We start from the raw sequence: 26314 nt of genomic DNA on the forward strand, positions 1-26314 counted from the left end.
CCAGGCAAGGATACTGAAGTCGTGTGCCATTTCCTTCTCCATGAGATATTCCTGACCCAGTGATGGAACCCATGTCTCTTGCATCTCCTGCATTGGAAGATGGATTCTTTAACACTGCACCACTCATCAAAAGAGCTTCCCAGCTGGTGCAGTGGTAAAGAATCTGCTTGCCAGTGTGGGAGATGCAGGTTCGATCCCCGGCTCTGGAAGAGTACCTTGGAGTAGGAAATGGCAACTCACTCCAGTATTCTTGCCTGAAAATTCCATGACAGAGGAGCCTGGTGGGCTATAGTCCATGGGGGTCACAAAGAGTCTGACGTGACTGAACATACAGCACACCCATCAAAGACAAGAGAGGATATCAATTTAAAGAGTCTTTTGGCTTTGTGGAACTAGAGTCTTCAAAATTCTCAAAATAAATGTTACCATGACAGAAAACAAAAATTCCTGAACTGTGGTATGGAGCCCATTGAGTGGGTGGGCTCTAGGTATTAGACAAAGAGAAACCAGGTGGCCTTACTGGGAGACCAGGTCCCGGGTGATTAGGTCTTCAGACTCCGATTGATCAGTCGTTACACGTGAGGATCTGGGAAACTGTGTGAGCCTGACAGAAGTGGTTTTCTTTGACTGAGGCAATTTGTGAAAGGAGATGAAAGCAAAGGCTCTCTTTGAGCACAAAACTCATCAGCTGGGCTATTTAAGGAGTGCTTCGTTCATGCAGGGGAATATGGACAGTATATCGCAGCATCCCTCACAGGCATTTTTTCTAAATCCATTTTCTAACTATTGCTTGCAGGTGTACAATAATGAAATTGGCCCTTTCATTTTGATTACACATCCAGTATATTTATTAAACTTGACTATTAAATAACATAAATGGGAAAATTTTGATCTGAAAACTATGAATTACTTATTTTACATTGAACCAACTTTGAATTCTTTGAAAAATATCTAATAGTCATAATACATTTATTTTTATGCATTTTAAATTTTATTTTGCTGTGTGTTTATGATTGGGCTTCCCTCATAACTCAGTTGGTAAAGAATCTGCCTGCAATGAGGGAGACCCCCGTTTGATTCCTGGGTTGGGAAGATCCCCTGGAGAAGGGATAGGCTACCCACTCCAGTATTCTTGGGCTTCCCTTGTGGCTCAGCCAGTAAAGAATCCACCTATAATGTGGGAGACCTGGGTTGGGAAGATCCCCTGGAGAAGGGAAAGGCTACCCACTCCAGTATTCTGGCCTGGAGAATTCCATGGACTGTATAGTCCATGGGATCGCAAAGAGTTGGACATGACTGAGTGACTTTCACTTCATGTTTATGATTATTATTTTCAATAATTTATACAGTATTATAAGCATATTCTTTTAAAACTTTTTAGAATATTTCCTATTTTTATATTCTCAAAAAGAAATCTAGTATGAAATATTATAATCATCTATCTCTGACTATTTGTGGGAGCTTACAAAACAGCAAGGGTTGATTTTTTGATTCTTTGTTAGAGTAGTAATCTTCAATTAGCATAAGACACCCTGTAGCACAAACACCATCATGTGAAATAATTGTGTTTTAATGTAGTTAACTATAATTCAGTGGTTGTTTAGTTGCTAAGTCGTATCTGACTCTGTGACCCCGTGGACTGTATCCCACCAGGCTCCTCTGTTAATGGATATTTCTGGGCAAGAATACTGGAATGGGTTGCCATTTCCTTTGCTGGGAGATCTTCCCAGACTACGTGTTGAAAATGTGTTTTCTGCATTGGCAGGTGGATTCTTTATCACTGAGCCACCAGGGAAGCCCAATCCAGGTATGAGACATTTACAAATAAACTAGGTATAATTTATTTTAATTGCAATCTAAAAATGTTTTATTTATTTGAAATGATTTTATTTTGTTACATTTATAAAAATTTTTAAAGCTTTCTCTCACAAATCATCTTTTATTAGAGCTAATTCATGAAACAATTTGAATAAGTCAGCACACTTCTTAATGCTCTAAAGATGTAAAGCAACTGAGATGTTTAGTGAATTAGTTTTTTGAAAAGTATTATAGCATAAGATAGAATAGTTTAGATTATTCAATTTGATGCTATTACTTAATAGAGCTATGTGAAAAAGACTGTCAAAAGTTGAATCCTCTGAAGCAGTAACATTCAGAAAAAGCTGTATAAATCCATTTGATTTACAGCTCTAAAATGTATAGAAATTTAGTGAAATGAATTTTAATCACATTTCCTCCAAACAGCAAACATAAATAATTGTGGATCAAAAATTAGTGCATGACTAACAGATGATGCAATATTACTATCCCTAATTATTTTAAAGTACTATCATTATAAATAATCTAAGTGAAATCATAATAGTAAAAATCTATAGGAAAATGAGTTTTATGCTCCATAATAAATGTAAGAATACTTTTTGGTTATTTATAAATGCCTGACTTTAAAAAATTGTAACATTGTGGAAAAAACATGAAGACATTTTTAATAGCCACCTAAGAATCAAAAAAGATGTTTTAAGGAAAATAGCCCTGAAATGCATTTAAGGTATTCTAAAAAATAAAAACCAGATTATTAAAGGACAAATAATTGGTAGAACTGATATTAAATATATACATTTTGAGCTGTGCGATGTGCTCCAAGTTCTTACATAGTTGATGGTAGGTAAGTCTCAATCATGACTAGCAAATTTTTTTAAAATATTCTAATAGAACTAAAACAAAGTTTAAACTCATGTGAGTGAACCAAGACCTGGAATTGTTATGCTATTGTAATTGCACAATACAGTAAGTTATTTAAAGGATGAAATAACTTCAAATTCTATCTGGAAACAAATAAAAATTAACATTGAAATTTCAGATAAAAATGATAATTGCCTTAATATCTGCAACAAAAATATGTTGTTGAAAGAAAAATAGCTTTTTTTCTGTGATTTAAAAGGGCAATTGAATAAATATATATTATTAAACTGTTAGCTATCCAAATATTATAATAATTATACATGAAAACTTGGTCATACTTTCACATGTAACAAAAGATACAATAACAAAATCTTAGAATTTAATATTCCTTATTGGTGACTTGGTGACTTTTTTAAAAAAACTAAATCTAGTTTATCCTGAAGTACAAATAACAGGCTCTAATGACAACTAATCCATATGTGATTGAATAAATACACAATTAGCTTATAAGAGGCACTCAAGTCTTCTTTCATCTTCCTCCACTCCTCATTAACTGCCCCCACTCTAATTCATCCCCAGTGAAGGTCAAAGGCAAATCCTCTCCATTTTAAAATAGGAGAAGTGAAGAACTAATTTTGATCAATTTGATTCAAGCACAGGTGGTCGAACCAATATTTTAGAAGGTGGAGATCTTGAATTTGTTACGAAGTCAGCATGTATTTATAACATTTTTTCATAGCTCTCTTTATTTTACACATCTGTGGTAAAAGATCTTGATTAAGGGTCAGGCTTGGTTCAGGCTTAGGCTTAGTTTAGGCTTGGTTTTTTTTCTCCTTCTTTGGATTTTGTGTCATTCAAGAAGTGACTGGGGTATGCTGGCTGCCTATACTTGGTTGAAGATCGGTACTGACATCTAAGTTATCCATTTGGAAGCATTAAATACTACTACTTGCCCACACATTCTTTCCTTTTTGATTTCAGTTTTGTTTTTTGTTTTTGTTATTTTTTTTCCAGGAATGTGAGTGTTTTTTACTCCATGCTAAAGAGAGAAGAGGGCCTCTGAGGAGCATCTGGAAGTAGCTAGGGACTTTTTGGAAAGACAGACAAAGCTTCTTGAGTACGTTGTGCCTTTTTGCTGACCTGCCCCATATACTTAAAGTCCATGGTAGATCCTGAGTCTGGAGAACCTGCACTAAAAGGAGAGTGTGGGATTCCCAGAGACAGTCTTCCACTCGGACAAGAAAGGCCAGTGGCCAGTGGGTTGGAGCCAGGATTCCCTTGTTAACAGTAGCCATGCCTGCCAGCATGAGCTTCAGTTATCTGTCCCTTATGGCGGAGTCCCTGACTGTATAACTGTGTCAGAGATGCTGCTGCCATGGGATCTCCTTCCAAGGGGACACTAAGAAACTCCTCTCTGAGTCCATCCTCGGCAGTTGAGATGGTGACAGGTTAACTGAATAGCCCCGTTAGCTTCGTCCTCTGCACTTTCAAATAGCTGAGGTCTCTGCATTGGGCCTGAAGGAACTGTGGGCTCCTTCTCGGGTCCTGGGAGGGATGGTGCTGAGGAGACAGGCTCTTCTGACTGCTTCAGAAGTTGGTTATCAGTTCCCCATGAGAAAGCACTGCTTGAGGTCTGGGGATCTCCGGCCTCCTGATGTTTCTGTCCCACCTGGATCCCTTGTCTGGTGACTACCATATCCAGACTCTGCAGATTTGTGGCGAAGGGTCTTCCCTCACCAACACTGCATGCCTCTGGTAGTTTCTCCACCATAAATCGTTCTGAGAAGAAAGTCTGTTCAAATGGCTCTGTCTTCAACCGATTTCGGCTCAGCATAGCCCCACTCTCCTGGCAGTCCTGGATCTCTAGATCTATCATATGAAGCATCATTGTTAGGTCACTCACCTGGCAGTGCAATGCCAGATTCATGCCCATCAGAGGACGAATCAAACGTTGGGAGACCACCAAAGGGCGAGCTAGGATGCACACAATCACAGGAGAGTGCAGCTCTGCCAGGGCAAGAAGGGTCCTCAACACGCGCAAAGCAGATCATCCAAATGTCAAAGAAGAGCCTTGGGAGCAGCAGTAAGCGCTTGTTCATCTCCTTGGCTCGCTGACTGATCGCACTAGTGTACACCTGTTCATGCCACACTTGTTAAAGATCTGAAAGCAACAAGGCATAGCCCTGCCTGGTGATACAGGCCTTGGCCAGGAGGGAGTTCCCGGCAAGCTGTAGCCATGCACACGGCTGCATCAGCAAGCCTTGTTCCAGTTCCTCCACTGTGAGCGGCTGCGGGAGCTCTCACCCTCCCCATGGCAGGCTGGCCCGCCAGCACAAACTAAAAGGTCAGTGTGTTTTTATTAATTCAGTTTCAGTTCAGTCACTCAGTCATGTTCCACTCTTTGGGACCCCATGGACTGCAGCATGCCAGGCTTCCCTGTCCATCACCAACTCCCCGAGCTTGCTCAAACTCACGTCCATTGAGTCATACCATGCAACCACCTCAGCCTCCGTCGTCCCCTTCTCCTCCTACCTTCAATCTTTCCCAGCAACAGGGTCTTTTCTAAGGAGTCAGTTCTTTGCATCAGGTGGCCAAAGTACTGGAGTTTCAGCTTCAGCATCAGTCCTCCCAATGAATATTCAGGACTGATTTCCTTTAGGATTGACTGCTTGGATCTCCTTGCAGTCCAAGGGATTCTCAAGGGCCTTCTCCATCACTCTTCTCCAACACTATAGTTCAAAAGCATCAATTCTTCCACACTCAACTTTCTTTAGGTCTAACTATCACATTTTTATTAATAGGCATGCTTGTTTTTTTCATTGAGTAAGTTTTAAGTCTCATGTTTGGATTTAGCAAAATCTATAAATCGGAGATTTGTGCTACTTTAATTTTTAGGACATGCAAACTGATTAAGTTAGCTAATTAAGGTTTCCTTCAAATGGCCTAGACAAATTGACAGTGCTCTGGAATTGGATTATGAGACTGGAAGCAAATCAGTAATAAAGTGTTCTTTGACTTGTTTTGTCACTGTTCCCATACCTATATTTTCTTTTTGTTGTAGAAAGAGGAGGGCATGACTGAAATCATATTAGGCATGTATCCTGGATTCTTGTAAATATTTAAGAATAAGTATTTTACTGGAACACAACAAATAATATTCATAGGGAAAAGTAATGTTTATACTAAGCTGGTAAAACAGGTTTGTAATAAAGATATTGACATAAAGGAGACCATAACTTGGTAAGCAACATGGGAGACATGTACTATGAGGAATTACCTCTGTTTCCCTTCCCTCTGTGAAGCCAAGAGCTGGGGGAACAAAAAGAAGAGGAAGAAAGAAAGATTTCTATAACATTGTATGGTCCAGAATGGTATGCTTATAAAAGTGCTGAAAGACAATAGTACTGGTGAGAACAGGAGTAGTTGGTAAAGAAAACTTGCAAGTTATAAGTCTTTGGATGGGAAAGAAGGTGGAAAAAAGTTCTGATCTTGGAAACATAATGAAAAAAACTAATTTGGGGGTAGTTGAAAATCAGGCAAATAAATGTAGTTTAGCTGTTGTAGAAATTAGTAGAAATTAAGCCAGCAAATTGCCTGAATAGAGCCCGGTATTAAGATTCTTAACATGACTGTGGGGCATAGGATGAGTTACAGAAAAGACAGATTCAAAATTTCTTTTCTAAATATGTTACTCTTGAGGGTAACTCTGGAGTTAACCTGTTTGTTGTAATGTTTCTATTTGAAAAAGTCAAGTGATAGGTATTATAAAGTATTTATCATTACTTATGTTTATTTTAGGGCTTCCCTCATAGCTCAGTCGGTAAAGAATCTGCCTGCAATGCCGAAGACCTGGATTCGATTCCTGGGTCGGGACAATCCCCTGGAGAAGGAAATGGCAACTCACTCCAGTATTCTTGCCTGGAAAATCCCATGGACAGAGGAGCCTGGTGGGCTACAGTCCATGGGGTTGCAAGAGTCGGACACGACTTGGCGACTAAACCACCACCACCACCACGTTTATTTTAAAATGTTCAGAATAGATATTTTTAAAAAGTAAGATCTGTAACACTGCTACTCAAAACCCTCAGTTATTTCCCATTTTATTAACAGTAAAAACCCTTAAAAATTGCCAAAAACCTTTCATATATTCTTTCCTTCCCATGCTCTCTGACAACATCTCCTATTTCTTCACTCTGTTCTAAAAATCAGCTTCTTTGTTCTTCAACACATAAATCATGCTCTTGTCTCAGGTCCTTGAGACTATGCACTGGGCCTGGAAATTTTCCCAATAGGTTTGTGGTTTTCTTGATTATCTTTTTTCTGCAGGTCTCTGATGAAAGAATGTGTTCTTCAATTACTCTATTTTAACCCTTACTCTTCTCTCAAACCAACAATACCTACCCTCTCTTGGCTGTTGTTCAGTCGCTAAGTTGTGTCTGACTCTTTGCGACTTCGTGGACTGCAGCACACCAAGCTCCTCTGTTCACTATTTCCTGGATTTTGTTCAAACTGATGTCTGTTAAGTGGGTGATGTTATCTATCTAACCATCTCATCTTCCACAGCCCCCTTCTCCTGCTGCCTTCAATCTTTCCCATCATCAGGGGCTTTTCCAATGAGTCAGCTCTCTTGGTAATTGGATAGTAAAAGCGTAACTTGAAAATATGGTTTGAAGTATTTCCAGTAGGTTTCCAATCACCAAGATTGATACTTTCACTGTAGAGCTGTAAACCAGTCAAATTCTGTCTTGTTAGTTTCCAGTTTCTATACTCAAGAATAAACATTAAGAATGCCCATCCTTCAAATATACTCCTTTTTCTTTTTTATAGTTAATGAATACTTTGTTTTTGAACTTTGTTCAAATCTAACCCTTTTTTAAAATAGTCTTTTCTTATTCTCAGTTTCTTTCATACATTAAGGCCTCATATGGATTAACACCAACTTTAATCTTTGCTGAAGTTCACTAACCACACCTCTGTTAAGTCCACATAAATTCTGTGTGGTATTGATATACCAACAAAGAGCTACTTATTTATCCTGAGATTTCCAATTTTTTATATTTGATTTTTAATCATTATTTTCTTATATTTAGTGAGTTTTATTCAGGCACTCTTCCTAAGAGACAGTCAAACTATTCCATTATTTAGGTGAATGGACAGCAAATTTAAAGTATTTTTTTAATTATAATTTTGCACTTTTGATACATTGTAAAAATTCCCACTCCCTTTAACATGGAGAGCTAGTAAGATAAATGATTCCTGAACAACAATGACTTAAAGATATATTCTTTGTATTAGTTAAGGCTCATCAGAAAAACAGAACCAGTAAGATGTGTTTTCATAGAGAGATTTATTTATTTATTTATTTATTTTTTCCAGTGGGTTTTGTCATACATTGATATGAATCAGCCATGGATTTACATGTATTCCCAATCCCGATCCCCCCTCCCACCTCCCTCTCCACCCGATTCCTCTGGGTCTTCCCAGTGCACCAGGCCGGAGCACTTGTCTCGTGCATCCCACCTGGGCTGGTGATCTGTTTCACCATAGATAGTATACATGCTGTTCTTTTGAAATATCCCACCCTCACATTCTCCCACAAAGTTCAAAAGTCTGTTCTGTATTTCTGTGTCTCTTTTTCTGTTCTGCATATAGGGTTATCGTTATCACCTTTCTAAATTCCATATACATGTGTCAGTATGCTGTAATGTTCTTTATCTTCCTGGCTTACTTCACTCTGTATAAGGGGCTCCAGCTTCATCCATCTCATTAGGACTGGTTCAAATGAATTCTTTTTAATGGCTGAGTAATATTCCATGGTGTATATGTACCACAGCTTCCTTATCCATTCATCTGCTGATGGGCATCTAGGTTGCTTCCATGTCCTGGCTATTATAAACAGTGCTGCGATGAACATTGGGGTGCACGTGTCTCTTTCAGATCTGGTTTCCTCAGTGTGTATGCCCAGAAGTGGGATTGCTGGGTCATATGGCAGTTCTATGTCCAGTTTTTTAAGAAATCTCCACACTGTTTTCCATAGCGGCTGTACTAGTTTGCATTCCCACCAACAGTGTAAGAGGGTTCCCTTTTCTCCACACCCTCTCCAGCATTTATTGCTTGTAGACTTTTGGATAGCAGCCATCCTGACTGGCGTGTAATGGTACCTCATTGTGGTTTTGATTTGCATTTCTCTAATAATGAGTGATGTTGAGCATCTTTTCATGTGTTTGTTAGCCATCTGTAGGTCTTCTTTGGAGAAATGTCTGTTTAGTTCTTTGGCCCATTTTTTGATTGGGTCATTTATTTTTCTGGAATTGAGCTGTAGGAGTTGCTTGTATATTTTTGAGATTAATCCTTTGTCTGTTTCTTCATTTGCTATTATTTTCTCCCAATCTGAGGGCTGTCTTTTCACCTTACTTATAGTTTCCTTTGTAGTGCAAAAGCTTTTAAGTTTCATTAGGTCCCATTTGTTTAGTTTTGCTTTTATTTCCAATATTCTGGGAGGTGGGTCATAGAGGATCTTGCTGTGATTTATGTCGGAGAGTGTTTTGCCTATGTTCTCCTCTAGGAGTTTTATAGTTTCTGGTCTTACATTTAGATCTTTAATCCATTTTGAGTTTATTTTTGTGTATGGTGTTAGAAAGTGTTCTAGTTTCATTCTTTTACAAGTGGTTGACCAGTTTTCCCAGCACCACTTGTTAAAGAGGTTGTCTTTTTTCCATTGTATATCCTTGCCTCCTTTGTCAAAGATAAGGTGTCCATAGGTTCGTGGATTTATCTCTGGGCTTTCTATTCTGTTCCATTGATCTATATTTCTGTCTTTGTGCCAGTACCATACTGTCTTGATGATTGCGGCTTTGTAGTAGAGTCTGAAGTCAGGCAGGTTGATTCCTCCAGCTCCATTCTTCTTTCTCAAGATTACTTTGGCTATTCGAGGTTTTTTGTATTTCCATACAAATTGTGAAATTCTTTGGTCTAGTTCTGTGAAAAATACCGTTGGTAGCTTGATAGGGATTGCATTGAATCTATAGACTGCTTTGGGTAGAATAGCCATTTTGACAATATTAATTCTTCCAATCCATGAACACGGTATGTTTCTCCATCTGTTTGTGTCCTCTTTGATTTCTTTCATCAGTGTTTTATAGTTTTCTATGTATAGGTCCTTTGTTTCTTTGGGTAGATATACTCCTAAGTATTTTATTCTTTTTGTTGCAATGGTGAATGGTATTGTTTCCTTAATTTCTCATAGAGAGATTTATTTTAAGGAATTGGCTGCTCACATACTTGTGAAGGTCAAGTCTAAAATCTTCAGAGTATATTGACAGTTTTGACTCCCAAGGAAGAGTCACAGTCAAAGGTATTTTGCAGGCAAAATGCAGGGAAAATTCCCTCTTGCTTGGGAGAGGGCAGTCTTTGTTCTGTTAAGGCCTTCTTCCGATTGAATGAGCCCCACTCACACAACAGAGGCTAGGCTCCTTTATCCATAGTACACCTATTTAAGCATTAATCTCACTCAAAAGCACTTTCACAGCAACATCCAGAAAAATGTTTCCCCAAAGAGTTGGCATTCCTTGGTGGCTCAGTGGGTAAAGAATCTGCCTGCAATACAGGAGACCTGAGTTTGATCCCTGGGTCTGGAGGATCCCCTGGAGAAGGGAAAGTCTATCCACTCCAGTATTCTTGCTGAAGAATTCCATGAACAGAGTAACAGGCTACAGAGAACTGCCAGGCTACAGTTCATGGGGTCCCAGAGAGTTGGACATGACAGAGTGACTAAAATTTCACTTCTTCCAATAGTTGGTAATATGGCCCAGGTAAGGTGACACATAAAATTAACCTTAATATTCCTCTGAAACCCTTTACACCTTAAAAATATACTGTGTAGATAATTATATAAATATGTCTATCATATGTATCTACACACATTAGTTATTCAAATAATGAGAATCATAGGACATAAAAGTTCATCTTTTCAATTTTAAAATGGCAAAGACTGTTTTTTCATAGCCATACGTTGAAAGAGCACAAAGTTGTTTTGCAAGCATTTCTTACATATGTTAGCAGGCTATACTAGATGACCAGGTAATAAGTAAAATCACAGTTAGGAAATTATTGAGAATGACATTGCTGCCTTTTCTATCTTTTCCCATGAAAATGACCCAAGCATAAACATCCAATATTTGAAAGCTTAGGAAATGTGTACCATTAGAATCAGTTTGGAAAAAAAAAAAAAGAAAGTGAAAGTGTTAGTCACACAGTTGTGTCCAACTCTTTGCGACCCCATGACTCCTCTGTCCATGGAATTCTCTAGGTAAGAATACTGGAGTGGGTAGCCATTACCTTCTCTAGAGGATCTTCCCAACTCAGGGATCGAACCTGGGTCTCCCCCAGTCCAGGCAGATTCTTTATCATTTGAGCACCAGAGAAGCCCCAGAATCAGCCTAGGTGAAGGTATGAAATGCAATGTGGTTTGAGAAATCATCACGATAATTGGTGGAAATGGTCAGGAGTCCAGAATGGCAGTGGCTAAAAGACAAGAAAGGGAAAAACCCACAAGAATAGAACAAAGAAAGGTTCGAAGACCAGAGTGAGGACCTCAGGTAGGGCAAGCAGCACTCCTGACTAGCCCAATTTACACAGGGCAGGCCCAGAGGGAGGAGAAAAAACATATAAAAAGAGGAGCCAAAGGGCCGGGAGTCTCTCTCTTCTCTTCGCATCTTTTGGGCCACATGCCCTCATGCCTCGAGGATGTATTTTCCTTTATTTTCTAAATAAGACTGAACTATAACACAGAGCTGTAACTCTGGTCTGTCTGAAAGCTGTAACACTGGTCCATCTAAGGGTCATAACACTGGTCGGTCACCTCAAATTTTTGTTGTGATAAGACAGAACCAAGGAAATTACACACTCCCCTGACAGTCTCAGGCTTCCTTGGTGGCTCAGATGATAAAGAATCTGCCTACAATGCAGGAGACCTGGATTTTACCCCTAGGTAGGGAAGATCTCCTGGAGAAGGGAATGGCTACCCACTCTAGTATTCCTCTTTTTTTTTTTTTTTTCATTTATTTTTGTTAGTTGGAGGCTAATTACTTTACAATATTGTAGTGGGTTTTGTCATACATTGACATGAATCAGCCATGGATTTACATGTATTCCCCACTCTAGTATTCTTGTCTGAAGAATTCTATGGACTGAGGAGCCTGACAGGCCACAGTCCATGGGGTCACAAATAATTGGACATGACTGAGCAACTAACACACACAGACACACTCAAAATTATGACTTAGAAGTCAAAAAAAAAAAAAAAAAAAGAAAAGTCAAGAAAAAAAACATATCATTATATAATACTTCTGCCTTGAGATACAGATATCTATTTCTCATGCACTGACATATATGCCTATCACCTAGATGATTGTTTAAATCATCAAGTTATATTAATGTCAATGGATTTCAGTGATTTTCACTAATGATTTTTTTTTCTCTCAGTGAAAAAACTGAGTGGTTTTATTGTGGTTTTCATTGAGTGTTCTTTTCTTAAAAATGCATGCCTTGTGTCCCAGGAAACCACTCAGTCTTGGGCAAATGAGGGTTCATCACCATAAGACCAATGACTGATTAAGACTGTGAGTCTCAATATGAAAGGCATTTATAGGAGTGGGAAGAACATTGAGCAATAATGCCCAAGCTTTAAGTTTCATAGCTTAAAAAAAAAAAAAAAAAAAAAAGATTGAAAAATAGGGCATGGCTTTTTCTTTAGAATTTTACCATGTAATTGAAAGTTGCTCAGTCATGTCCAACTCTTTGCAGTCCCATGGACTATATAGTCCACAGAATTCTTGAGGCCAGAATACTGGACTGGGTAGCTGTTCCCTTCTCCAAGGGATCTTCCCAACACAGGGATCGAACCCTGGTCTCCCACATTGCAAGCAGATTCTTTACCAGCTGAGCCACAGGGGAATTTTACCATATAAGAGTACAAACAAAAACATACAAAAACCCTATACAACTATCTTCACTATCATTCAGTTAAAGGAATCACAGTTCAAATTTTAAATACAGCAAAATATAATCTCAGATTAAAACACAATCATTAAAATTGAGAACAGTGTATTTTCTCATTTTATCACAGGATGCTAAAAAATTCCCCCACTGATATTATTGACCTGTATCAGTGAATTCCACCCTATGAAACTAATAACCACTCCTCTCTTTCTTTCTATTAGATAAGCCTGCTCATTCCCCTCAAAAATATATCACATCTATTTTTTTTCTTTGAAAATGCAAATAATTTTTCTCTAATTTGAAAAAATAAGAAATAACAAGGTGAGTGGTCCTTAATACTTGGAGGAGGGTAGGATGTATAACAGTAATACTTATCTGGGGACATCTTAATACTTTGGGATGTGTATAATTCAAGAGAATCTACTTCTGAAAAAAAAATAGACATATGTACACAAATTATTACCTATAATTTCAGGAGCTTCAAAGAACCTCTAGAGCCCAGAGACCCTGGGACCAGAAATCTTGTTTAAATGTGGCTGACAAATGTTTAATTATCTTCTAGTCAAATACATTCAACTGGCTTCCTTCAGCCTCACAACAGCAGTAATGAGAAAATGTGTGGGCTTCTCTGAGGTCTCCACTGACACAGATCCCGAGTTCTGCCACATCAAATACATCAGCCAGGTTAAGCCCATAATACCACAGTATAAGACCGAGGATACGAGGCAACCGGCCTGGATGGGTTTTGCAGAGGACATTACAACGAAGAGACTTTAAAACATTTAAATTTCAAACAAATATTAGTCTAAGGCATACAGAGGCTTTACATGTGAGTGAATAGAGCTTTGCTTTCTGTGAGAAAGATTCTAGTAGGTATTTGCTATTTAAATCTTTTCAGGTAATTAGTCCCTATGGTGCCTTCCATTTCAGGCTCCAGCTGTTCATGCTAATGAGATGTCACTTGGTGTCAGGAATTCCCATCCTCCAGCATTAAGCAGTTAACCAATAATGGGGTGCTTGTGAAGCTGCACACAGAAAGAGAGGTGATGAACAACTTAAACTTAATTATCTCTGCTTTTATCCACAGAAAAAGGGCAAAGGATATTTATAATATTAGTGTTAGTAGAAAGTCCCCTCTCTGATGAAGCATATTTCAAAAAGAAGAAAAGGGAAAAGTTTGACATTTCAGACATAATCATAGACAAGTTATTTCTAAAAATATCAGAATCTACAAGGATCAAATGTTTATCAAACATCATTTTTTATCTCTCATGTTTACAGTATTTACATGAAAAGAACTAGCTGGCCATCATAAAGAGCTGTAAAAATAAGTTAGAAGTTCCATAGTCTTTTACACTGTACCTCTGCAATACTGTTTTGACTGACTTGGCAGAAGATTGACTGCATCATAGCTTTATAAATCATTTGTATAAAAGTCTTGATTTTGGCATTTAATTTATAATTTAAAAATCATACATTGTCACAAAGACACACTTAGTAAGTTCCAAATAAACATGTTGCAAAGACTATTCTGATCAAAATGTAATAAAACAAGATCAATTTAGAGATATATAAAAAATTGAGCATCATTTTTCTAAAATAATTCCTGCATGAAAGAATAAATAAAAATTAACAACACAAGGTGAAAGCTGAAAATTATCATGGCTTAAATCCAATTTATGGATGCCACGAAAACAGCTTTTATTCCTAAAAAATAAATAAATAAATAAATTCATTAAATTTTAAATGAAAGAAACAAAAATAAAAATTAAAGTTTAAGAAGCTAATGAATATAAAAGAAAAAGTAACAAATTACCATATATTAAAAAATAATGACCAAGAAAGACAGAGAGAGAGATCCTCAAAGCTGGTTGTAAAAAGATACAGATGTTACAGAATGCAAAAGCCTGTGCTCAAGTGAGGTCAAACAAACAAAAACTTAGGGATTTGGGACAGAGAAAGGCTTATTGCAGTGAGAAAATTTGGCTTGTGCCCCCCAAACCCCAAACTCTGTGATGGTTTTGGGAGAAATTTTTATAGGCCTAATTTGGGGGGAAGGCTGTAGGGTGTGTGTGGCTTTCTTCTGACTCCTTGGTGATAAGGTAACAGGGTGATGCTCCAGGAATCTTGGACTCAGCCTGAAGTTATCATCCTACACCTGGGTCGAGGGCTTGCTTCTGACAGAAGAACCTAAAGATATTGTTATTTATGTCCCTTCAGGAAGAACCAGGATCCTTCTTTAATCTCTGCATTATAGTTTCTTGTTTCTTGGGGATGATTTTGTTCCCTATCTCCTGTACAATGTCATGAACCTCTGTCCATAGTTCATCAGGCACTCTGTCTATCAGATCCAGTCTCTTAACTCTATTTCTCACTTCCACTGTATAATCATAAGGGATTTGATTTAGGTCATACCTGAATGGTCTAGTGGTTTTCTCCACTTTCTTCTATTTAACTCTGAATTTGGCAATAAGGAGTTCATGATCTGAGCAACAGTCAGCTCCCAGTCTTGTTTTTGCTGACTGTATAGGGCTTCTCCATCTTTGGCTGCAAAGAATATAATCAATTTGATTTCGGTGTTGGCCATCTGGTGATGTCCATATGTAGTCTTCTCTTGAGTTGTTGGAAGAGGGTGTTTACTATGACCAGTGCATTCTCTTAGCAGAAGTTTATTAACCTTTGCCCTGCTTCATTCCGTACTCCAAGGCCAAATTTGCCTGTTACTCCAGGTGTTTATTGATTTTCTACTTTTGCATTCTAGTCCCCTGTCATGAAAAAGACATCTTTTGGGGGTGTTAGTTCCAAAAGGTCTTGTAGGTCTTCATAGAACTGTTCAACTTCAGCTTCTTCAGTGTTACTGGTCGGGGCATAGACTTGGATTACTGTGATATTGAATGGTTTGCCTTGGAAACGAACAGAGATCATTCTCTTGTTTTTGAGATTGCATCCAAGTACTGCATTTCAGACTCTTTTGTTGACTATGATGGCTACTCCATTTCTTCTAAGGGATTCCTGACCACAGTAGTAGATACAATAGTTATCTGAGTTAATTTCAGCCATTCCAGTCCATTTTAGTTCGCTGATTCCTAGAATGTCAACCTTCACCCTTGCCATCTCCTGTTTGACCACTTCCAATTTGCCTTGATTCATGGACCTAACATTCCAGGTTCCTATGCAATATTGCTCTTTACAGCATCGGACCTTGCTTCTATCACCAGTCACATCCACAACTGGGTGTTGTTTTTGCTTTGGCTTCATTCTTTCTGGAGTTTTTTCTCCACTGATTTCCACTAGCATATTGGGCACCTACCGACCTGGGGAGTTCATCTTTCAATGTCTTATCTTTTTGCCTTTTCATACTGTTCATGAGTGCCTGATGACCTATGGACAGAGGTTCGTGACATTGTATAGGAGACAGGAATTAAGACCATCCCCAAGAAAAAGAAATGCAAAAAAGCAAAACGGCTGTCCGAGAGGCCTTACAAATAACTGTGAAAAGAAGAGAAGTAAAAAACAAAGGAGAAAATGAAAGATATATCCATTTGAATGCAGAGTTTGAAAGATCTGTGCAAGAAAAAAGCAAGGAGAGACAAGAAAGCCTTCCTCAGTGATAAATGAAAAAAAAAAAAAAAAAAAAATAGAGGAAAACAAAAGAATGGGAAAGACTAGAGATCTCTTCAAGAAAATTAGAGATACCAAGGGAACATTTCATGAAAAAATGGGCTCAATAAAAAATAGAGGTTGTATGGACCTAACAGAAGCAGAAGATATTAAGAAGAGGTGGCAAGAATACACAGAAGAACTGTACAATCAAGATCTTCAAGACCCAGATAATCACAATGGTGTGATCACTCACCTAGAGCCAGACATCCTGGAATGTGAAGTCAAGTAGGCCTTAGTGTTCCTTGCATCACCACAAACAAAGCTAGTGGAAGTGATGGAATTCCAGTTGATATATTTCAAATCCTAAAAGATGATGCTATGAAAGTGCTGCACTCAATATGTCAGCAAATTTGGAAAACTCAGCAATGGCCACAGGATTGGAAAAGGTCAATATTCATTCCAATCCCAAAGAAAGGCAATGCCAAAGAATGTTCCAACCAGCACACAATTGCACTCATCTCACAAGCTAGTAAAATAATGCTCAAAATTCTCCAAGCCAGGTTTCAGCAGTACATGAATGGTGAACTTCCATATGTTCCAACTGGTTATAAAAAAGCAGAGGAATAAGAGATCAAATTGCCAACATCTGTTGGATCATCAAAAAAAACAGGAGAGTTTCAGAAAAACATCTACTTCTGCTTTATTGACCATGCCAAAGCCTTTGACTGTGTGGATCACAATAAACTGTGGAAAATTCTTAAAGAGATGTGAATACCAGACCACCTGACTTGTCTCTTGAGAAACGTGTATGCAGGTCATGAAGCAACAGTTAGAACTGGACATGGAACAACAGACTGGTTCCAAATAGGGAAAGGAGTCTGTCAAGGCTGTATATTGTCACCCTGCTTATTTAATTTATACACAGAATACATCACGAGAAATGCTGGGATGGAAGAAGCACAAGCTGGAATCAAGATTGCTGGGAGAAATATTAGTAACCTTAGGTATGCAGATAACACCACCCTTATGGCAGAAAGTGAAGAAGAACTAAAGAGCCTCTTGATGAAGGTGAAATGTTGGCTTAAAGCTCAACATTCAGAAAACTAAGATTATGGCATCTTGTCCCATCACTTCATGGCAAATATATGGGTAAGAGTGGATCAGTGGCTGACTTTATTTTTGGGGGCTCCAAAATCACTGCAGATGGTGATTGCAGCCCAGAAATTGAAAGATGCTTACTCCTTGGAAGGAAAGTTATGACCAATCTCGACAACATGTTAAAAAGCAGAGACGTTACTTTGCTGACACAGGTCCATCTAGTCAAAGCTATGATTGTTTCAGTAGCCATGTACGGATATGAACGATGGACTATAAAGACAGTTGAGCACTGAAGAATAGATGCTTTTGAACTGTGGTGTTGGAGAAGACTTTTGTGGATCCCTTTACTGCAAGATCCAACCAATCCATCCTAAGGAGATCTGTCCTGGGTGTTCATTGGAACGTCTGATGTTGAAGCTGAAACTCCAATACTTTGGCCACCTGGTGCAAGGAATTGACTCATTTGAAAAGACCCTGATGCTGGGAAAGGTTGAGGGCAGGAGGACAAAGGGACGACAGAGGATGAGATGGTTGGATGGCATCACTGACTTGATGGACATGGGTTTGGGTGGACTCCTGGAGTTGGTGATGGACAGGGAGGGCTGGCGTGCTGCGGCTCACGGATTCACAGTGTTACACACAACTGAGAGACTGAACTGAACTGAACTGAATAGTTTCTTGATTGTTCCTCCTTTGTTTCTAAAATTCCTATTTCCTTGATAAGTAGCTGTTTGAATCTGACCTTTGGAATTCAGGGAATTTCTAGAAGTCTGAAATCTTTAATCTGCAAATAAGAAATGGGAGACTCGGAAAGGTTTTTGTTCCTAGGAGGGCCTCAGAGATTTCTGCTGACTTTTCCAGAGATAACACTGAAAAAAAACATTACTTCTTAAAAAGAATTACCAATGAGAGAGGGCTAGAGAGAGAGAAAGCAAATTACAAGGATAGAAAATGGGATTAAACTACTTATATAGGTAAAAATAAAATATTTCAAAGAAAAGAGATGAGAAAATTTTGTCAATAAATTAAAAATCTAAGTTATAATAATGGATCTACAGTGTGAAAAGATATTTGCTATAAAATTAAATGTGATAAGCATTATAGTCCAGTGTGCTATTAATTAAATAATGTAGTTTTGTGTGGAGACTATACATGTATATGTATGTCTTGTATATATGCAGAATGAAATATAGATATATAGGCACAAAAGCAACAAAAATTACCTTAAATATTTGACAAGTGGTAGGTTTTTTTTTTAATTTATTTACTTTTAATTGAAGGATTAGTGGTAGGTTTTGACAAGGAGTAGAAATGACCATTACATTTTATTTTCTATATTAAATGGAAAATTTATTTTACTTTTTTAATTCATAAAAAGACACATTAATAACAAAAAATAAATCTAAAAAGTATAGCTAAATTGCTCAGCTACATTTTACATGCTTAGAGATGTTACTTTTAATAATTATTATTAATATTATTATTTCTTTATGAGTAATATACTGCACATAGAATCACCAGCAAAAACCTCTAAAAACATTAGAAAATCTTTACAATGGCACAATATAATTTAGGAAAAAGTTATGTAGTAAAAGTAAAAACTTTGCATTATTTCTTAAGTATCCAGACAAAACTCCATTTTTGAAAATTCAATTGTCATTTTCCTAAGTGACAGATCCAACTAATATCATAGTAAAATCATTATTTTCTATAGAAATCTGTAGTTCATTCACAAGACAAATTCTACAAATTAATCTTATTCAAAACTCTTTCAAATATTAGAAACTCACCTGCTGAATCTGAGGCAAAGAACCAAAGATTCATGTCTTACAGGAAAGCGTTCAGATGTTTACTGCTAAGCAATCATCTTATAACTGTTGTTTTATTAAAATACATATATATAATAGGAATATTCTGTCTTTGGGAACTGAAGCTTCATTTTTCTCTTCATTTGTCCTCTTTTGATTGTATTCTAATATAGAGATTCTCAATCTACATTGCATATTAAAATTACATGGGCAAAGTGTAAAAAATGTACTTAGTCAAATCACATGAAATTTTACTATTTCAGAAAATTTGAGTACTCAGTGTCTACAATATCCAATAAGTCCTAGAAATTCCCTAAGTTTTTATCAGTTTTGTATCATTTTGAATAGCCAACCATCTTTAATGTACCATCTTCCATGAAAAGGAGTTTTTCAGGTGTCACTAGTGGTAAAATACACACCTGATAAGGCAGCAGAGACAGAAGAGACACAGGTATGCTCTCTGGGTCAGGAAGATCCCCTGGAGGAGGGCATGGCAACCCACTCCAGTATTCTTGCCTGGAGAATCCCAAAGACGGAGATCCACGGGCTACAGTCCATGGGGTTGCAAAGAGTCCGACATGACTGCAGTGACTTAGCACGCACACACACAGGCACAAACATGATGAAACTTCCATAAAAATCCCATAAGTATGGGGTTCAGAGAGCTTTGGGGTTGGTGAACACATCCACGTGCTGCAGGGGTGGTACTTCCCAACTCTATGGGAACAGAAGCTCCTGTGTTCAGAACATTTTTGAACCTCATGCATGTATCTCTTCATCTGATTCTTCATTCATATCATTTAATATCCCTTATGGTAGATGGTAATCTAGTAGGTAAACTGTTTTCATGAATTTTATGAGCCACTGTAGCAAATAATCAGACCCAAGTAGAGAGGTGTGGGAGTCTCTGATTTACAACCAGTCTATCAGAAAAAACAGATAGGAACCTGGATTTCAATTGGCATCTGAAGTGATAGTGGTAGTGGGGCAGTCATAGGGGTCTTTACTAATTCCAGTTAACATCAAAACTGGATTGTATTATAAGACACCTGATGTCTGAGACAAGGTCAGTGTGGGAATAAACCCACACATTTGGTGATGAGGGGTAAAGTAGTACTGAGTGTTTGGACACATTCTATGTGTAGTGAGTAAATGAGAAACAGGGAGTTTTTCCTAGACAGTAGTTTTGTGCCATTATACCTTTTGTGCTTTGTTTTTCTGATATAGAATATTGGCTCTTTCAGAGACAGAGACCTTTTTCTTGCAATATTTGTAAATACCCTTAGTAACAGATGTTTGTTTGTTATACTATGACCTTTATATATATATATATATATATATACATATATATATATATATATATATATATATATATATGTTTGAGTTGTTTTTCTGTTGTCCAGAGTTTGATTTTGTTCTTAGTGTGTTAGTTTTCTAAGACCCTCAGAAAATATTTGGCTTTATGAGAGACAATGATTATTCAAGTCAGAATATTCCCGTTTCAATTCATTTTCCCATTAAATACATTATTTCTCTTCTCTGTCCACTTATGAAAATAGAGGACAGTGATTACTTTTATGTCAGCTCTCAGAGATACTTTGAAATATTTTTTGAAAGTCTTCTGAAGTCAACCACTAAAATGGGATCATTCTGTAGAAAATCTTGAGTAAAAGGGTAGTTCCCATGTGTATTTAGGAGAGTAGGAAAAGGGTCATAAGCCATATAAATAGGTGAAGTTAAAGTAGGGTATAGAACTTGGAGCACAAGAGACATGTTCAAAATTACTTAAAGGGTAAGGGTTTTTTTTTTTCTTTGGTTTTTACTAGAAAGTCTTTGAGGGAAGATATTCTAGATTGAGAACTTCTTTTTAAGCCTCAGCATAATAACAAAAAACTAACATTTTTTGGATACTTGTTCACTTGCTCCCCCTTCTTTTCTGAGAGTTTTGTTAGGTGTCTGATATGTGAGATGCCAAAACCTTTCCAGGATGGCCACTGAAATGTTAAATTATTGTTGTGCAATATGTCAAGATAATCACTGAATCTGGATTACAGTGAGAAAACATCTTGCAGTAGACATTCTGCAGAGGTGGGAGAGAGACAAGTTAGAGACCAAAAAAATCACTTTCTCACACACCCATGCATATATCATGACAGTCAGTTTCTACTAATACTTTATGAAACAACATCTTGGATTCTTGATTATTTCTGTCAATACTGTATGACTAATAACTCAGAAACTTAGTCTACAAGCTATTGAAATGGAGAAGAAAAACCCTCTATATTATCAGAGTGAACTTTGGGCAGGCAAGGCAGAGAATTTCATCATTAGATTTTGTAAGGGACCCAAGTAATGTTTATAAATCATTATTACACATATTAGTAATGTGTGTAATTCATTGTTACATATGTGAAAACTTCTTGTTGTGTAAGAAACATCTTAATTTTAAAAAACACTGATTTATTTTTTTAAAGGTTACTTCTACAACACTGTCCTAGGATCAAGTGCATAGCAAAATGACCCCGTCATTCTTTCTTCAAAGCCTGTTCCTTTATAGGTCATCACAAGATATTGAATTTGATTCCCTGCTATACAGGAAATCCCCACCACCCATTAGCCCAATGTACAGTAGTCAATCCAACACTCTGCATCAGTCCCTCTCTCCTTCCCCACCCCACAACCACAAGCCTGCCCTCCATGTGTCCAAGTTCACTCTTGCACAGTACACACATTCATCTGTATCATTCTTAGACTACACACACACACACACACACACACACACACACACACAATATGACACTGCACACACCCCTCTTTTTCTGACCCTTACCACCAAGCAAATACACTTTGGGTCCATTCGTGCCCCACAAACAGCAATACCCCATTCCCTCCCATGGCCAAGTAACATTCCCCTTACCACTACACCACATCATCCCCAGCCAACCAGGTACTGATGAGTTCTGGGCTGCTCCCATCCCCCAACCACTGCTCACTCTGCCACAGGAACACCGGGGTGCATGCATTCCCTACAAGTAGAGTCCTCTGTTACTTCAGGATATGAACCAAGCATTGGGACTGCTGGACCACATAGCAGCTCCACCTTCAGTCTTCTAAGGAACCTTCACACTGCTCCACAGTGACTACACCAGTTTACACTCCCCACCAGCAGGACATGACTCCCCCAACCCTCCCGATCATCTGTGGACCTCTAGATGACAGCCACCTAAGCTGCATGAGGTGACATCCCACCAACGCCCCAAAATTAACTTTTCCAAAAATCAGCAACACCAAGCATTCTCCCATGTACTTGCTGGTCATCCTCTCTTACCTCCTGCTCCCAAAAAATGCCAATCTGGATTCCCCACCCACCGTCCAGTCAGGCTCTGCCCCTTTAACACAGAGCTACAGGACACTTCTGGACACCAACCCCCTGTCAGTGGCTCTGCCCTTATTGTCTCCCTTTCTGTAGGCTATCCCCTAGTCGGGGAAGGGTGGAGAACACAATCTTCTTTATTTAAAAATGATCATCAGAGAATATCTAATTACTAGACTGTTAATAAAAGAAATGAGATGACAAAAAAAAAGTCTAAGAAACAGATGATTCTTAAACATACAATAGAAATTTGGTATAAATGAAAAAAGAACAATGAAAAATTTAGCAATTTTTCATTGCTTACTCTGTCAGGAATTAGGGAAAAGTAATTTGTGAAACTATTCAACAAAATAGCTCATGACAAAAAATAAAACATGTGAAAATTGATAAATAGATGATTCTCAACAGAATTGTCCAGATAGGTATGGATTTTACATGAACACGCAGACCTTCAGGAATTTAGAGATTCAATTATTTCTTCCCTTCATAAATGTTTATGTCTAGCTATGAATAAATATTGATCAGATGCTGTGAACATGTCCTTCTTTCTTTCTTTATAGTGGATACAACAGAAAGGAACATTGTTAAACATGGTACTCACAGGAGAAAAGGTATTTTAAAAACATTTGATTTTAGCACTGAAAAACCAGACTTATGGTTAAAATATAGCAATGAGAGGAAAGCAATATATGAAAGAAATAACATAATATTCCTTTTTATATAATCTAATAGTTTCACGTAATATTCTATGCTTAGTCCCTCAGTTGTGTCCGACTCTTTATGACCCCATGGACTGTAGCCCACCACGCTCCTCTGTCCGTGAGGATTCTCCAGGCAAGAAGACTGGAGTGGGTTGCCGTACCCTTCTCCAGGGCGTCTTCCCAACCCAGGAATTGAACAGGGTCTTCTGCATGGCAGGTGGATTTTTTACCACCTGAACTACCCGGGAAGCCCTTTTATATAATGGTGACTTTTAAAACAGGAATTATGTAAAAATTACATTATAGTTTCCCTGAATTTATCCTTTAGGAATTACTTCATCTTCATGATACAGTGTATCAATGAGAGTACAACCAGAAGACATAAATCACAAATTCATATGGGGATAGTTTAACAAGAAAAATTATTTAAGAGGGGTTGACTATGAAGTTTCTCTAGGGGCTCTAATGAATAGCCCAGAAATCCCAGAGAGTACCTCAAGAATGGAACAAACTTGGAGTGGAGTCCCAGTTCCAAAGCTGGGATTCAGACCTCATTGGAGAAGTGTGGCTACAACCCACTACACTAGATGCTTTCTGACTTGTTCCAGGTAAGAACTGGTGTGCAGTCATCAACAAGCAAAAAATAGCCTCTAGTGTGCAGATGGGTCAAGGCTCAGGTACAAGAAACTGATTGGAAAATAGAAACAACCTTCAGGCTATAGGTGGATTGTTGCTGGGATGCAACTGAGATGCCAACTAGAAGAAAACACTTCCAGGCTGAGGTAGGCCAAGGTTGGAGGGCAGATGCAAGAAAGAAATGGAAGTGTCAAGAGCTCATGTGCTGGCTGGGTGACAGATAGTTTGGATGTACGGTATCAGTTCAGGGATCGCTTCATTGAGGGTGTCACTGAGCTAAGGCCAAAGCTGTAATTTCACTGAGGGACTACTTTCTCTAGGCTTCCAGCCAGGTTGAATGTAACAGAATGTTCCCCAGTATGCAATACTGGCAGTAGTGAGAGGAGGAGAAAAAATAAAAATGGAAGTACTCTGGAATGGGAAGAGATGCCCTCTCTCTAGTTCTATATCTACATCACTGTGTGCTGACAAAAGTAAACGTCTTGCTCTATGCCAAGGAAAATGGCTCAGAATCTAGCTCCATTATTGCAAAATGTGGAGAAAACACTGGATTTGAAGCTGAGATAATAAATTGATATTTGGCATGCAAATGGTCCTTTTGGGATGCCAAACATCATGCTTCATTTCCCATCCTATTAGGATAGCAGAAAGAAATCCCTAACTATGGTGCTTGAGACAATGACTCCAGTCAAGCCTTGGGACTTCCAAGTCATATGAAGAATATTGACCTTTGGCTATAGCTAATTGGGTTGTCTTTGTGCAACAGAGGATGAGATGGTTGGATGGAATCACAGATTCAATGGACAGGTGTGTGTGCTTAGTCACTCAGTCATGTCCAGCTCTTTGCAACCCCATGGATTGTAGCCTGCCAGGCTCCTCTTCCACGGAATTCTCCAGGCAAGAATACTGGAGTGGGTTGCCATTCCCTTCTTCAGGGAATCTTCCCAACCCAGGGATCAAACCCAGGTCTCCTGCCTTGCTATCAGATTGCTTACTATCTGAGCCACCAGGGAAGCCCATTTACTTGCATATAATTTCTTCATGAGTTATTGGGTATAGTTTCACCACTCATAAACAAAACTGAGATTAAAACACCATTTCACAGACTTCTGGCTTGAGCTCCATCAACTTAAAAGTTGGAAATTCTTGTGGTTTGATAACGATCTTTAGTTGTTTTTTTTTTTTTTTTTAGTTGCTTTTTCTGTGTGTGTGTGTGTGTGTGTGTGTGTGTGTGTGTATGTATCATCACTGTCATTCTCACAAGACAAAAATTTAGCAGACCCCAAATCACCAGCTTTTGGTTAGATTCTCTGGAGAATTGAGGCCATGGGAGAGTCTTCCAGAAATCTAGAGAAGCAGCCAGATAAAGACAAGAACAGCTACGATCAGGATTAGCTTACCTGGAACTGAAGCAGCTGAGGCCATTAACTGATGGGACACCCTCACAGTCATTTTGAAGAATTTGTGCAGGCTGAGGATGTACTAATTTGACAGTGTTAGTGCTACTCGGTTAGTCATGTCCAACTCTATGCAACCCCATGGACTTGACAGTAGCTTGACTAGAACTCCTCGGGGACTAGAACTCTTAGAGGGGTCCCCCTGAAATTTTATGAATTTTACCTCTACCAACCCCGCCAGTAGCTCACTGTAAAAACTGGAGAAATATTTCAGTCAGGAGGAGGAGAAAAGTATCCATTTTGAAATATACCTAGAAAATAAGTAAGCATTTTGAAATATGCCTAGAGCTGTCTCTATAACAGAAGTTTTCCCTGCAGGGGAAACTACTTTACCAGAGCATTATCTGACTTGGAGGAAGGGCAATTAGACAGCTCCCAACTCCTCTGTCCATTACAGCTTATGTACAGGGGGATGAAAAAGGTTTTGAAATGCTTCTGCATCTTAGCCCAGTAACTCAGGCCAACTAAAACTGAGATTTAACTCTAAGACATTTTATGTTTCTCTTTGCCCATATCTTAACACCACATCAACAGGGCTTCAGAATAATAACGGTGGATTATTACTGAAAGAGCTGTAAGATATGGACACCATTTAAGAAGTTCTTAAGGAAATCCAAAGAAAATAGAGAGATAAAATTACATATGAAGAGACTGAGTCCTCTGGCACCTGCATCTATAGAAAATATTAAACACAGTTTGGCACCTTTCCAGATTAACATAAATTATCAGGTAACTCACATTACCTGATAAATTATGTGCAATTCTCAACAATAACAGCAACAGCAAAATATAACACATGATAAAAAGACATGAGACAAAGCATCAGAATCAGAGTGAGATATGAAACTGATTTTAGAGTGAATTTAGAGAATTTAAAATCATTATGAGTAATATGCTAAAGTTGCTCCTGAAAAAAAGGCAACATGCAAACAAACAGGCAAGGATAACCCCCTCTAGGAC

General features: G+C 38.2%; 1 pseudogene; it reads right to left on the reverse strand.

The window, feature by feature from the left end:
- Positions 1–4128: 4128 nt before the first annotated feature.
- LOC133050754 (non-homologous end-joining factor 1-like) lies at positions 4129–25349 on the reverse strand (annotated as a pseudogene).
- Between the last annotated feature and the right edge of the window lie 965 nt (positions 25350–26314).

Source organism: Dama dama, chromosome 33 (genome assembly GCF_033118175.1).
Source record: "Dama dama isolate Ldn47 chromosome 33, ASM3311817v1, whole genome shotgun sequence".
Lineage (NCBI taxonomy): Eukaryota > Metazoa > Chordata > Mammalia > Artiodactyla > Cervidae > Dama > Dama dama.